Genomic DNA, 13,611 nt, shown 5'->3' with positions numbered 1-13,611 from the left:
TTGTATATAAATGTGCTTTTGTTGAAGTAGTGTGCTGAGAGAAGTCCTCTCTGAAAGGGCTGTACTATTTGGGCAACTTTCTGATTCCTAGTGTATCTGTGGAATGTCCTTCCTCGTACAGCTATTAGAACATTTGTTTAGACATCCTTCCAATGATCTGGCAGTTACTGCATTTTTTTTAATATTTTATTTATTTATTTGACACAGAGAGATCACAAGTAGGCAGAGAGGCAGGCAGAGATAGAGATAGGGGGAAGCAGGCTCCCCGCTGAGCAGAAGGCAGAGGCTTAACCCACTGAGCCACTCAGGCAGTCCAGTTAACTGCATTTCTAAGAGCTTAATCAACAGTCACCATGTTGTTACCCACTCTTTGATTTAGATTTTTTTTTAAGATTTTATTTATTTATTTGTCAGAGAGAGAGGAGCGAGAGTGAGCACAGGCAGACAGAGTGGCAGGTAGAGGCAGAGGGAGAAGCAGGCTCCCCGCCAAGCAAGAAGCCCAATGTGGGACCCGATCCCAGGATGCTGGGATCATGACCCGAGCTGAAGGCAGCTGCTTAACCAAGTGAGCCACCCAGGTGTCCCTTTGATTTAAATTCTTAAAATAAGGATGGAATATATGAATAACCCTACATTTAAAAGCAAATGAGATTGATATTATATTAAATTTTCAACTTGTTATTCCCATATCACATAGATAGTATATATTCAGAAGCCACACCCAACGTGGGGCTCAAACTCAACAACCCAAGATCAAGAGTCACATGTTCTACTGACTGAGCCAGCCAGGAGTCCCTGGACTTTTCCTATTAGTTGTAGGAGATCTTTATATGATGTCAACCCTTCATCAGAAGGTTTGCAAATATTTTCTCTCATTCTGTAGGTTGTGTTTTCATTTTGTTTATTGTTTCTTTTGCTATACAGAAGGTTTTTAGTTTGATGTAGTCAGTGTTATGCCTGAGTTTTCAAGTCCAAGAGACCACCAAGGAGCCAACACCGATGTAAATACACGAGGGTTTATTCAGCAAGCTTAAGCTTGGGCCCAAGTATACCCGACACAGCAGAGTAGGGACTTAGACCCTGAACCAGACTACAGTCAGAGTTTTTACAGTTTTACAGTCAGAGCAGGGGTGTCAGTAGGTGATTGGGCCATGACTTCTAGCCCTATGTTCCTATTTTTCCTTTTTCTTTCTGACATGACCTACTACAACATCAAGCCATGTTATTCCTGACATGAGTCATTACAACGATAAGCCATCCTATTCCTGATTGATCATTGTGTTTGCTCCAGTCAGTCTTCCTGGAGCCAGGGGTCATTTACCAGTCCCAGAGACCTAAGATGGCTGCCAGGGCCAAGATGGCCATACTTATGTCAAGGCTTGGGATGGGTACAGCCTTGTTTTTCTTGGCCTCCACAGTCAGAGATTGTCTTATTCTTTCTTGGTAAATATTAGTCTCAAAAACTCAATGGGGCGCCTGGGTGGCTCAGTGGGTTAAGCCGCTGCCTTCGGCTCAGGTCATGATCTCAGAGTCCTGGGATCGAGTCCCGCATCGGGCTCTCTGCTCAGCGGAGAGCCTGCTTCCCTCTCTCTCTCTGCCTGCCTCTCTATCTACTTGTGATTTCTCTCTGTCAAATAAATAAATAAAATTTAAAAAAAAAAAAAAAAAAAAAAGAATTTACTTTAAAAAAAAAAAAAAAAAAAAACTCACTGTGAGGGGCACCTGAGTGGCTCAGTCAGCTAAGCGTCTGCCTTCGGCTCAGGTCATGATCCCAGGGTCCTGGGATGGAGCTCCAAATCGGGCTTTTTGCTCAGCAGGAAGTCTGCTTCTCTCTCTCCCTCTGCCTGTTGCTCACCCTACTTGTGGTCTCTCTCTTTCTCTCTCTCTCTCTCTCTCTCTCTCTGTTAAATAAATAAGTAAAATCTTTAAAAAACAAAAGAAAAAAAATCCTTACCTTGAACTACAAATAATGATGCAAAAGACAAATAACAAATTAAGAAAAAGGACTCTCAACATTTGACAGATAAATGGCTAATTTCTTTAATATACAAAGAACTCTTACTCATCACTAAGCCAAAGACCATCAACTGCATAGAAATATGTGCAAAGATGATAGAGTGAGATACTGGAAAGAAATACAGTAGTCAACTGCCATGAAAGTGTATTAATATGTACATTAAAGGAGCTACAAATTAAACAATAATGATATAATTTTTCTTATATCAAACTGACAAAATTTAACAGGTTAATAATACTTTGTGAATAAAGTTGTGGATGAACAGATATAATATAGTTATTCCCTGCTTTTCACAAGTTTCCATTATGCCACCTAGCTTGTATAGAAGACCTACATTAATACATGCTTTCACTAACCAAAAAAACCCAAAGAGGATTTTTGCTTTAACAAAAAAAAAGAGATAGAGAAAGAGAAAAGATAACATCTAGCGTTTGTTTTGCAATGAGCCATTACAGCCCAGCAGCAGACATGGGGAGCAGAGAGGATGGCCCTGCCAGGCTCCTTCCTTGAGAACCACACCCAGCATCTCAGCATAACCTGCCAAAGCTCTGAACTGTGTCTGTGAGCCTCTGTGCTCTATCTCAATTTGTTTTGGGCATCTCTTGACAAGATATGCTCTAAGAGATCAGAATAGCCTAAGAGAAGTTATTTTGGGGGGCTCCTTGGGCAGGTCTGAGGATGATAAAAAGTTTTTCCATGTACATTAATGGTAATTGCTTCTTTGCTTTATGCAATTTCTGCTTAAGAAAGTTTCATTGGACTGCTCTACTCTCAGGAGAGGGGGAAGCCTCATACGTTGTTGGAAGAGAAATGAAATCAATCTTTTTCGACAGTGATCTGGCAAGATTTATCGAAATAGTGAGCTTGTACTTCTCTGTGTAAAAATTTCATTTACACCATATTCTATGAGTCCTTAATAAATCAAATACAATGAACTCAATTACTCCAGAATTTAAGGTCAAATGGATATAAAGTCTGTGGCCCCAGCAAGGTATTTATGCTTTTCTCTCTAACCCAAGTCATAGCTGGTTCCTTCTAAACATATCGGCTAGCTTTGCCATTATGAACCTACAGAGATTCAGAAATTCTATTTAGAAAATGATAGTATGTCTTGAATTTCCTCCTAAAATATTTCTCCCTGATGGGACATTATTCAAATGAGGCAGAAAGAATGCGGGACAAAACAAGTGTTGTTGCAAGGATAATGAACTGATATTGAAAGGTCCCCCAGTAATGGGTCTGTGATTAAAGGAGCAAGACTGATACAAAGCAAAGGTCAAGCAAAGCTTTATTTTGCGCCAAGCATCGAGAATCAAACCGAACGTTTGGGGCCTCGCCTCTTATAGACAGGGTGACCCCTCTCTGCTTCACAGACTGGCCTTTAAGGGCAAAGGCCATGTGGTTGGGCCTGGCCACGCCAATGAGACTGTAACACACAGAAAGCTACACCAGTCATGCTAGGTCACACATAAGTGACCAACTGAATTACAATTTACCCTATAGTAGACACTTGAACTAGCCTATCACCTTGGTAAGAATTGGCGCCCAAAAGGCTCCCAAAGGGTGAGGCCCATACTCCTTGGTAACTAGGAAGACAGTATGCGCCCCCCCTCATTGGATGTCTCCACCTGGCCTGACCCACCCTTGTATTTGGGCTTTGTTACCTGGTACTGGTTTTACTTGTTTTTAAGTAAGTCTCCTGGGGGGAAGGGAGGAAGGGACAGTTTAAGTTTTACTGTATAAACAACAAAATGGCTGTTTAATCCAAGATGGAATCGCTCTGGCTAAATAGGCCCTTACAATATGATTACAGAGATACCTGAGGTGGTTTCTGGGCCACATGGTGGGTCCAGATTCTACTCCTCAGATTTGTATGCTTAAATTAAAAAAAAAAAAAAAAAAAAGAGGGTGCCTGGGTGGCTCAGTGGGTTAAAGCCTCTGCCTTCAGCTCAGGTCATGATCTCAGGGTTCTGGGATTAAGCCCCAGGTCGGGCTCTCTGCTTGGCAGGGAGCCTGCTTCCCTTCCTCTCTCTCTTTCTGCCTCTCTGCCTACTTGTGATCTCTGCCTGTCAAATAAATAAAATCTTAAAAAAAAAAAAGAATTAAATTTTACCAGCTTTCTCAAGAGATAATTAGGGACTGGGATACCAATCATCTTCCAACCTATATCCACAAAACAGAATGCTAGTTTCATAACTCACACTAGACTATATACCAAGGATGGTAAACAGACCTGACTTCACACAGCACCATCTCTTGCTTAAAAATAGCAGAAGCCGCCATCTTACCCTGCCACCTTTCTCGTTTGTCTTTCCTGACTGTTTTTCTTTCTTGTGGGTAGGTGCATTTAGAAGACCAATTTACAAGTCCGAAGGCTGCTGAGCAAGCACAAAGTTAAAGCAATGAAAACTGGATGCTTTTGGAAGGAATTTCTAGTACTGAAGAGGATCAATGAATTGACCTTCCACATTTTAAAAGAATTTCTTTCTAAAAAGCTGGGCCATGGGGTGCCTGGGTGGCTCAGTGGGTTAAAGCCTCTGCCTTCAGCTCAGGTCATGATCTCAGGGTCCTGGGATCGAGCCCCGCATCTGGCTCTCTCCTCCGCAGGGGGCCTTCCTCCTCCTCTCTCTCTCTGCCTGCCTCTCTGCCTACTTGTGATCTCTGTCTGTCAAATAAATAAATAAAATATTAAAAATAAATAAATAAATAAATAAATAAAAATAAAATAAAAAATAAAAAGCTGGGCCATGAGTCAATAATCACAACACCTTTTCTCTTCTCAGTGAAGGAGAAATACAGGCACAGATACACTTGAATTGCACAGGTCCACTTCGAGAAAGCGAGCGATATATATATATATTTTTTTAAATAAATACAGTACTGTACTTTATGTGTAGTTTCTCTTCCTTATGATTTTCTTAATACCATTTTCTTTGGCTTACCTTATTATAATACTATATATAATACATATATAACACAAGACATATGTTAATCAACTGCTTATGTTTTCAGGAAGGCTTCTGGTCAACCGTAGGTTATCAGTAGTTAAGTTTTTGGGGAGTCAAAGGTTATATGTGGATTTTCAACTGCACAGGGTTCAGCACCCCTAAACCCCACTGAGAAAGAACCAGCTGTCACCTCAACTGCCTCTATTTGACCTTAATCTTTAGTCTCTGATTGTTTCATTCTGTCTTATCTTTTTTTTTAAGTTTATTTACTTATTTATTTAAGTAATCTCTACACCGAACATAGGATTTATTTTTTTTTTAAGATTTTATTTATTTATTTGCCAGAAAGAGAGAGAGAGAGAGAGAAAGCGAGCGAGCACAGGCAGGCAGAGTGGCAGCAGAGGCTGAGGGAGAAGCAGGCCTCCCGTCGAGCAAGGAGCCCGATGTGGGACTCGATCCCAGGACGCTGGGATCATGACCTGAACTGAAGGCAGCCGCTTAACCAACTGAGCCACCCAGGCGTCCCCCAACATGGGATTTAAACTCACAAACTGGAGATCAAGACATGCATGGTCTCCTGACTGAGCTAGCCAGGTGTCCCTCTGGCTTGTGTTTTAACTCAGGCAAAAGACCCAAGAGGCAAAGCATCCTGGGGTGGGAACCAGAACTACCCCTCAAGCAATAAGGACTGCCTGATGCTGCAAGACCCCTCATGATTGACCTCCAGACAATGATCAACCTGACCTTTCCTGCCCACCTGCAGGTACCTATTGACCTTTGTCCCACATTTTCCATACATAAAAATAGAAGTGTTTTCAGGACTTTTGAAGACAGTTTTTGGAACACTAGTCCACTGTCTTCCTGGTATTGGCCTCACTGAAATAAATTCTTCTCTTGTTTCCCCACCACTTGTCTCTCTGCCTTTGGATTTTGTCATTGGTGAGTGGCTGAACCTAGCCTGTTTGAGACCTTGGGAGCCAAGCGCTCTTGCTCCTCTGCACCCCAGTTATACAATGCTATACAAGGCTCAGCTGCAGTTAAATAAAATCAGGCTCAATGATTGCATTTTATCTGCCCAAAATTGATAGTGCCCATGCATTTTTTTTTTCAAAATATAGTAAAAGAACTACTGGAAAGAGGGTGAACACCTTTGTTCATCATGGAATGAAGTTAGGTGCTTGTTTCAAAAGTTGGTAATGTGTTCCATGAAAGGGGGTTTATGCAAAATGACTCCAAAGGCAAAAGGAGCAGTAAGTCTAAAGAAAAAAACTGGTAGGTCCCGCTTGACAAGAAACGGTTTATGAAGGGGCTTAAGGACAGAAGTATGTCTTTGGCAGTAAGACAAGTAGATTTCTGCAATCTCATCTCCTTTTTTTTTTTTTTTTTAAGATTTTTATTTATTTGTTAGAGAGAGAGAGAGATACAGAGCGCAAGCACAGGCAGACAGAGTGGCAGGCTAGAGGCAGAGGGAGAAGCAAGGAGCCCGATGTGGGACTCGATCCCAGGACGCTGGGATCATGACCTGAGCCGAAGGCAGCCGCTTAACCAACTGAGCCACCCAGGCGTCCCCCCCCCCTTTTTTTTAAGGTTTTATTTATTTATTTGACAGAGAGAGAGATCACAAGTAGGTAGAGAGGCAGGCAGAGAGAGAGGAGGAATCTGAGCAGAGAACCCAATGCGGGGCTCTATCCCAGGACCCTGAGACCATGACCTGAGCCGAAGGCAGAGGCTTAACCCACTGAGCCACCCAGGCACCCCCAACCCTATCTCCTTTAAGACATATTTTTATAGCCTGGAGGTTGGGGAGTCCTCGCTGGGGGGAGGGGCGGGTTGGGGCTACCTAGGACTACGCAGGAGGTGGAATAAGTGTCAGTCAGACCTCCAGCGCAGATCAAAGACATTTTGCCCTGAGGGTGTACTTAAGGGTGAGGTTAAGGAAAGGAAAGAATAGTGGGTTGGGGGCGGGGATTGCTATGCCCAAAGGGGGTTCAGTCACAGAATGCAATGCTTAAAAAGAACTCTCAATACTGTACTTCATTGTGTCTATGACTTTCAAAGACTGGGCTCTTTTCCGAAGACCTTAGAATGGGGAATTGGCCTCAGGACCAAATGTTTCACTTAAAGTGAATGACTTTAATGTAAAATATTGTTAACTTTTCCAAACCTTTGAAACAGTTGCTGGTAACTTGCTCAGGGGCTCCCATTACTGTATCATCAGGGTATCTTTCTCTGAAAATGACTGGCGAGGTAAAAATTTGTCCCACATTGTGCAGTCATCTAATGAACAGGTCACTTTATTCAGTTTTTTTAAAAAAAAGATTTGAGAGAGAGAGACACAGAGCATGAAAGGGGAGAGGGTCAGAGGGAGAAACAGACTCCCCATGGGGCTGGGAGCCTGATGCAGGACTAGGTCCCCAGATTCTGGGATCATGAGGCAGTTGCTTAACCGACTGAGCCACCTAGGTGCCCCAATTTATTCAGTTTTAATTGTTAAAAATATGTGTACTATTGTAACGCTTTAGGTTTTACCCTAAAATACATAAGCCTATTATATAAGTGAATTCATTTGCTAATAGAGTATATTTAGGGGAATCGGTGTGGCTCAGTCGGATAAGTGGCTGTATTCAGCTGGGGTCATGATCTCAGTCTCCTGGGATGGAGCCCAGACAGTGGGCTCCCTGCTCAGAGAGGGTCTGCTTCTCCCTCTCTCTGCTCCTCGCCCTGCTTGTGCTCTCTTGCTCATGCACACAAGCTCTCTCTTAATAACTAAAATCTTAAAAAAAAAAAATTGAAACCTTTCCTAGAGAACTGTAGGATTTGGCTGTGGTAACTTTTATTAGACGGTGCTCCTTTTCTTTTCTCCGTTGAAGTAACTGTCGCGGCTGGCGCGACAAATCGAACAGAACGTGAGGGTAAGAAGTTGGTGAAAAGAAATTAAGAGACAAAGAGGTGGGGGCAGGAGGAGCACTGAGGAGGATGTCCAATAGTGCCGATTTTATTCCACATCTTACAAGCATTTATAAGGCAGATCACAATAGAAGGAGTAATAATACATCGGCATCTAGTCAGACGACCGCAAGTTCCTAGAACAAGTCTTAAATTAACTACAAACAAATCTCGTGATGCCAGGTAGTCACGGCTAATGCCATTAGCTACTATTGATGCAAGACAATCAACCAGGGAGTGGGTTATGGGAAGTACAGGAACAACAAGGACCAACTAAGAATTCATGACCCTGACTACATTGTTCCCTTCTGAGCGTGTGGGAAGTCACGTAGGCGAGCACACGACACGTAGCACAGACCCTTCCTCAGTGTTACTCAACTTTCCTGTCCTTAACCCCTTATCAAGGCGTCCGGACTTTAAAGGAGATGCAAGTTGGGGCCTAGTTTGATCCATGACTCCAACCACGCCGTAGCCTCCAACAAATAACTATGATAGGATGTTGGTAAATGGTCTTTTAAAAATAAAAATTTGGGGGGTCAAGTGGGCGACTCAGTTTGTTGAGTGTCCAACTCTTGGTTTCAGCTTAGGTCATGCATGGTCTTAGGGTCATGAGATCAAGCCACATGTCAGGCTCTATGCTCAGTGCTGAGTGGGTGTGAGAGACTCTCCCTCTCCCCTTCCTCCCACTTGTATGCATACACTCTCTCTCTCTAAAATAAATAAACTCTTGAAAAATAAAGATAAAAAACTTTGGATTAAAAGGAAAACCAAAATTCTGTATTTTTGTTACCACTAAATAATGCTTTTGTAAATTTGAATGGAAAACCACCTGTATGTATTGCTTTTGGGTTGCAGTTATGTCCTCAAGCTTAATTTAAAATATACTACTTAATAAGGGGTGCCTGGGTGGCTCAGTGGGTTAAGCCGCTGCCTTCGGCTCAGGTCATAATCTCAGAGTCCTGGGATCGAGTCCCACATCGGGCTCTCTGCTCAGCAGGGAGCCTGCTTCCCTCTCTCTCTCTCTCTCTCTCTCTCTGCCAGCCTCTCTACCTACCTGTGATCTCTCTCTGTCAAATAAATAAATAAAATCTTTAAAAATAAATAAATAAAATATACTACTTAATAAAAATTTCATGAAAGATGAATTCCAATAATCAAAAAATAAATACATTTCGAAGCTAGAATTTGGTGTAATATATATCAACAGTGTGGAATAGTAAAAGGTATAACATAGCTTCTTTAAAATTTGAAACATCTTTTTTCTTTCAATTTTTTATTTATTTGACAGGCAGAGATCACAAGTAGGCATAGAGAGAAGAGGAAGCAGGCTCCCCGCTGAGCAGAGAGCCCGACGTGGGGCTCGATCCCAGGACCCTGGGATCATGACCTGAGCTGAAGGCAGAGGCTTTAACCCACTGAGCCACCCAGGCGCCCCTAAAATTGGAAACATCTTATGAATATTTCATGCTTTAGATACTCTGCCAATATTTAGCATACTGGTTTTATTGATAGTGAATATTTAATGCCATTTAGTAGCACTGTGGTTTAAATAATTTTGTCTTGGAAACAAAGTTTCTTTTCTAATTCTATTATTTATGTACGTATGTAGGTCGCACACCCTAGCATGAAGCTTAGGGTGGGGCTTGAGCTCACAACCCTGAGATCAAGACCTGAGCTGAGACCAGGAGTTGAATGCTTAACTAAGTGACTCACCCAGGGACCCTTCTATCAGTCTGTCTTGAAGAAAAGTTTTTCCATTTTGAAGCTTTTGTGTCCCACCCCCAAATAATAAATTTACTTTGCCTTGTACAAAATAACTATAGAATTAAAAAAAATTCTTTTTAAAGACTTCATTCATTTGACAGAGAGAGGCAGGCAGGCACAGGCAGAGGAAGAAGCAAATTCCTGGCTGAGCAGGGAGGCCAAGGCGGGAATTGATCTTAGCACCCCCGGATCATGACCTCAGCTGAAGGCAGATGATTAACTGACTCAACCACCCAGGTGCCTCCCCCCACCGCCCCGCATTCTTTTAAAGCAATCCTTACACCCAATGTGAGGCTCGAACTCACAACGCTGAGATCGAGAGTTGGATGCTCCACCAACAGAGCCAGGCAGGTGCCCCCTGTCCAAATTTATTTAACAAGTGTTTTCTGTGTGAGCCACCATGCTAAGCACCTTGCATACTGCATCTCATTTAAAGTTCTAACTCACAGGAGCATTATTATCATTCCGACTTTACAGCTAGGGAGGTCAGGGGCGTTCTTGGGGCCCTTGCCTGATAAGAGCTAGAGTTGGGAGCTCACCAGGTATTTCTGCAGCAAAGCTTAAAGCGGCTGCGTGCGTTCTGTCCTAGGACTGTGCCATCTTTAGTCCCGAGGTCTGGTGATTACATTTAGAGATGTATTTATAATACTGCCGGGATCCAAATTCTAGGTCAGTTTTCCAGTGCCAGGTTTTTCAATATTTTCTGACAGCCTTTGTCGAATTCCTGCACAAATTGTGCCCAATTTAGTTGCATATTAAAGCTGGACTAGATACTGAAATTGGCCCTCACCAAACAGCTGTTAGCGAATGCCATCGTGATTCGAATGCCAACTATATGCAAGTGACATATGCTTGCTACAATATTTAGTTTAGTTGTTTTTTTGTTTTTTTTTTAATTTGTTAAGTTTTTAAGTAAGCTTCACACCCAGCATGGGGCTTGAACTCACAAACCTGAGATCAAGAGTTGCATGCTTTATTGACTGAGCCAGCCAGGCGCTACCAATACTTAGTGGTTTGAGTTGGATAATTGAAGATTGGTGTGGCCCAATTCAAGTTGCTTACTCTTTGGTCATGATTGAAAACTGAAGAATGTGGTCGTGTCCCTAAACAGAGGTCCATTTCATTTGCTTGCTTCTTCTGAGTAGATAGAAACAAGTTCAAGCTCACTACTGTCCTTGTTGCCTTTTCTCTTCCAAAATTCTCAGCTTTTGCTTTCGTTTTTGTCTTTGAATAATTACAAAATCCAGCCTTCAAAAATAGCATTATCACATATGTGCGCTCCAAATGTATGAGCATTTGTCACAATCAGTCATTTGAAAGGGACACATGCATGGGTATTTGCTACTTGAAAATCATCACATGTAATTGTTTATTGGATCCTTAACCCTATTACTTTCAGAGGTTGTTAAATTCTTTCATACTTTGCAATTTTAAAGTGTTGAAGCAGAGTTCTCTATTAGTTGATCATCTCTTTAGGGTGGATTCTGAGCATTTTGAGTCGGAGTGCATCAATACAGAGGATCCAGTCTGCACTCATCCCGTTCCTCTGCAGAATAGCTCAGCTCACTGGGCTAATTATGGCTAACATATCCCTGAAGGACGGCATTCATTCCTGTGGAAGACAGTATGAAGAGTGCCCCCTAGAGGATGCAGTACTCTTCCCAATACCAGGAAGGAAGCACAGGGGCAAGGCCCAGGTCACTCACTACAGTTAGCTCTCTTCCTTCCTAGCCCTCTGAAAGCTTTCAGAATTTTTTTCCTTCATCTTTTTTTTTTCTTTTTTTAATGTCAAGGGTTCCTACATTAAAATACGAGGAGGGTCAATTCTACATTTGTCAGATTTACACTGGGCAGTATTGCCATTCTGTCCTTAGTTGATGATCATTGAGTGTTCTTCTGTCAACTCCTTGGCAGGTCCTGCCAGCTGAAGAGAAGAGCCAGGGTGGGAATGGGGACATTGTCCTGGGAAGCAGTTCTCATGAGGGACAGCAGCAGGGCTGCCCTAAGATTGTACGCTCCGTTCTAGAAATAGGGTATGAAATTGGAATGGGGTTGTTAGGGAACATATGACTAAAAGACAAATATACTCCGAATTCCATTATAGTCCCAAACTATTATCTATCTAAAAGAAGACAGATGAAAGTAAAGTGTGACTCTTGGTAGTTCCATCATTTAAAAAGCAATTAAATTTCCCTTTTTTTTTTTAAGTATTTATTTATCTGAGGGATGGGTGTAAAGAAACTGAGCAGGGAAGGGGCAGAGGGAGAGGGAGAGAGAACCTCAAGCAGACAGTGCTGAGCTCAGAGCCAAGGTGGGGCTCCATCTCATGACTCTGAGGTCATGACCTGGTCTGAAAAAAAGATTTGGGGGCGCCTGGGTGGCTCAGTGGGTTAAAACTTCTGCCTTTGGCTCCAGTCATGATCTCAGGGTCCTGGGATCGAGCCCAGCATCAGGCTCTCTGCTTGGCAGGGAGCCTGCTTCCCTTCCTCTCTCTGTGCCTGCCTCTCTGCCTACTTGTGATCTCTGTCAAATAAATAAATAAATAAATAAATAAAATCTTTAAAAAAGAAAAGAAGATTCGTATGCTCAACTGTCTGAGCCACCCAGGGGGCCTACTTCCATTCTTATAATAAATAAAAATGTTAAGAACCAACACATTCAGGGGGCACCTGGGTGGCTCAGTGGGTTAAGCCGCTGCCTTCGGCTCAGGTCATGATCTCAGGGTCCTGGGATCGAGTCCCGCATCGGGCTCTCTGCTCAGCAGGGAGCCTGCTTCCTCCTCTCTCTATCTCTCTGCCTGCCTCTCTGCCTACTTGTAATCTCTGTCTGTCAAATAAAATAAAATCTTTAAAGAAAAAAAAAAAGAATCAACACATTCAGGTCCCTGCTCCTTGATCCCCTTGGCTGTAGGCTAGGGACTGAGGCAGCTTGGAGATGGTAGATCACAGCTCTTCAGGTCAGTGAGAATGAATGGCCTCCAATAAAACTCCATTGCAAAAAATGGGAGAAGAACAATGTGAAAAGTACAAACGTTGAGGAGGTAGAGCCCAAATAGTTTGTGGTAGAAAATGTCCTAGACTGGGGTGCCTGGGTGGGTCAGTCGTCTAAGCAGCTGCCTTGGGCTCAGGTCATGATCCCAGGGTCCTGGGATGGAGCCCCATGTTGGGCACCCGGTTCCACAGGGAGTCTGCTGTAATAATAATTAAATAATAATTGTAATAATAATTAAATAAAATCCTAAAGAAAAAAAAGGAAGAAAGAAAATGTCCTAGGCTGACACAGAGTGAATGGGAGAGGGGAGTATTTCTCAGGGTGGAAGGGATTTAAAGATGCTGACAGTCCTTGAGAACCTGAAGAAAACTTAATTGTTGCTTCTTAATTTTCAAGAAGCTGATAAAGATGGCACAAAAAGAAAACCTTTATCTGACAGTGAACCTGAAGATAGCAAATGGGAGTCAACTGACAAATTAAGAGGCTTTACCACAGTTATCAATGAGAATGACTATTTCCCACGAAATGGAAAGATTTAGATGAGGCAGACTTAGGGTAATCAAAACCATAATGTTCTCAGATTGTAATTGCTTTTTATGAAGAGAGACTAATTTGACATTTTGCCCAGAAAATGAAGCTCAATATTGTTTGCATTGAGAGATCTAAATATATAAAGCCAATCTGGATCTTGACTTTTTTCCCCTCAGTGTGAAAGAATACCTACATTCTCATGCAGACTGAATTTGATATATTTCATTTTTGAAGTAGTATTTGAGGAGCAGTTGAGGTTTCTGTGTATCAACAACATTAGTTACTTCAAACAAATGAAAGTGTTCTATAGTTGCTTCATGTATCACAGATAAAAGAATAATCCATACATTGTTCAATATTTTTTTTTTTTAAGATTTTATTTATTTGAGAGAGAGAGAGAGACAGTGAGAGAGA

Source organism: Mustela nivalis (genome assembly GCF_964662115.1).
Source record: "Mustela nivalis genome assembly, chromosome: 5".
In the NCBI taxonomy this organism is placed as follows: Eukaryota; Metazoa; Chordata; class Mammalia; order Carnivora; family Mustelidae; genus Mustela; species Mustela nivalis.
This window is presented reverse-complemented; position numbering follows the sequence as displayed.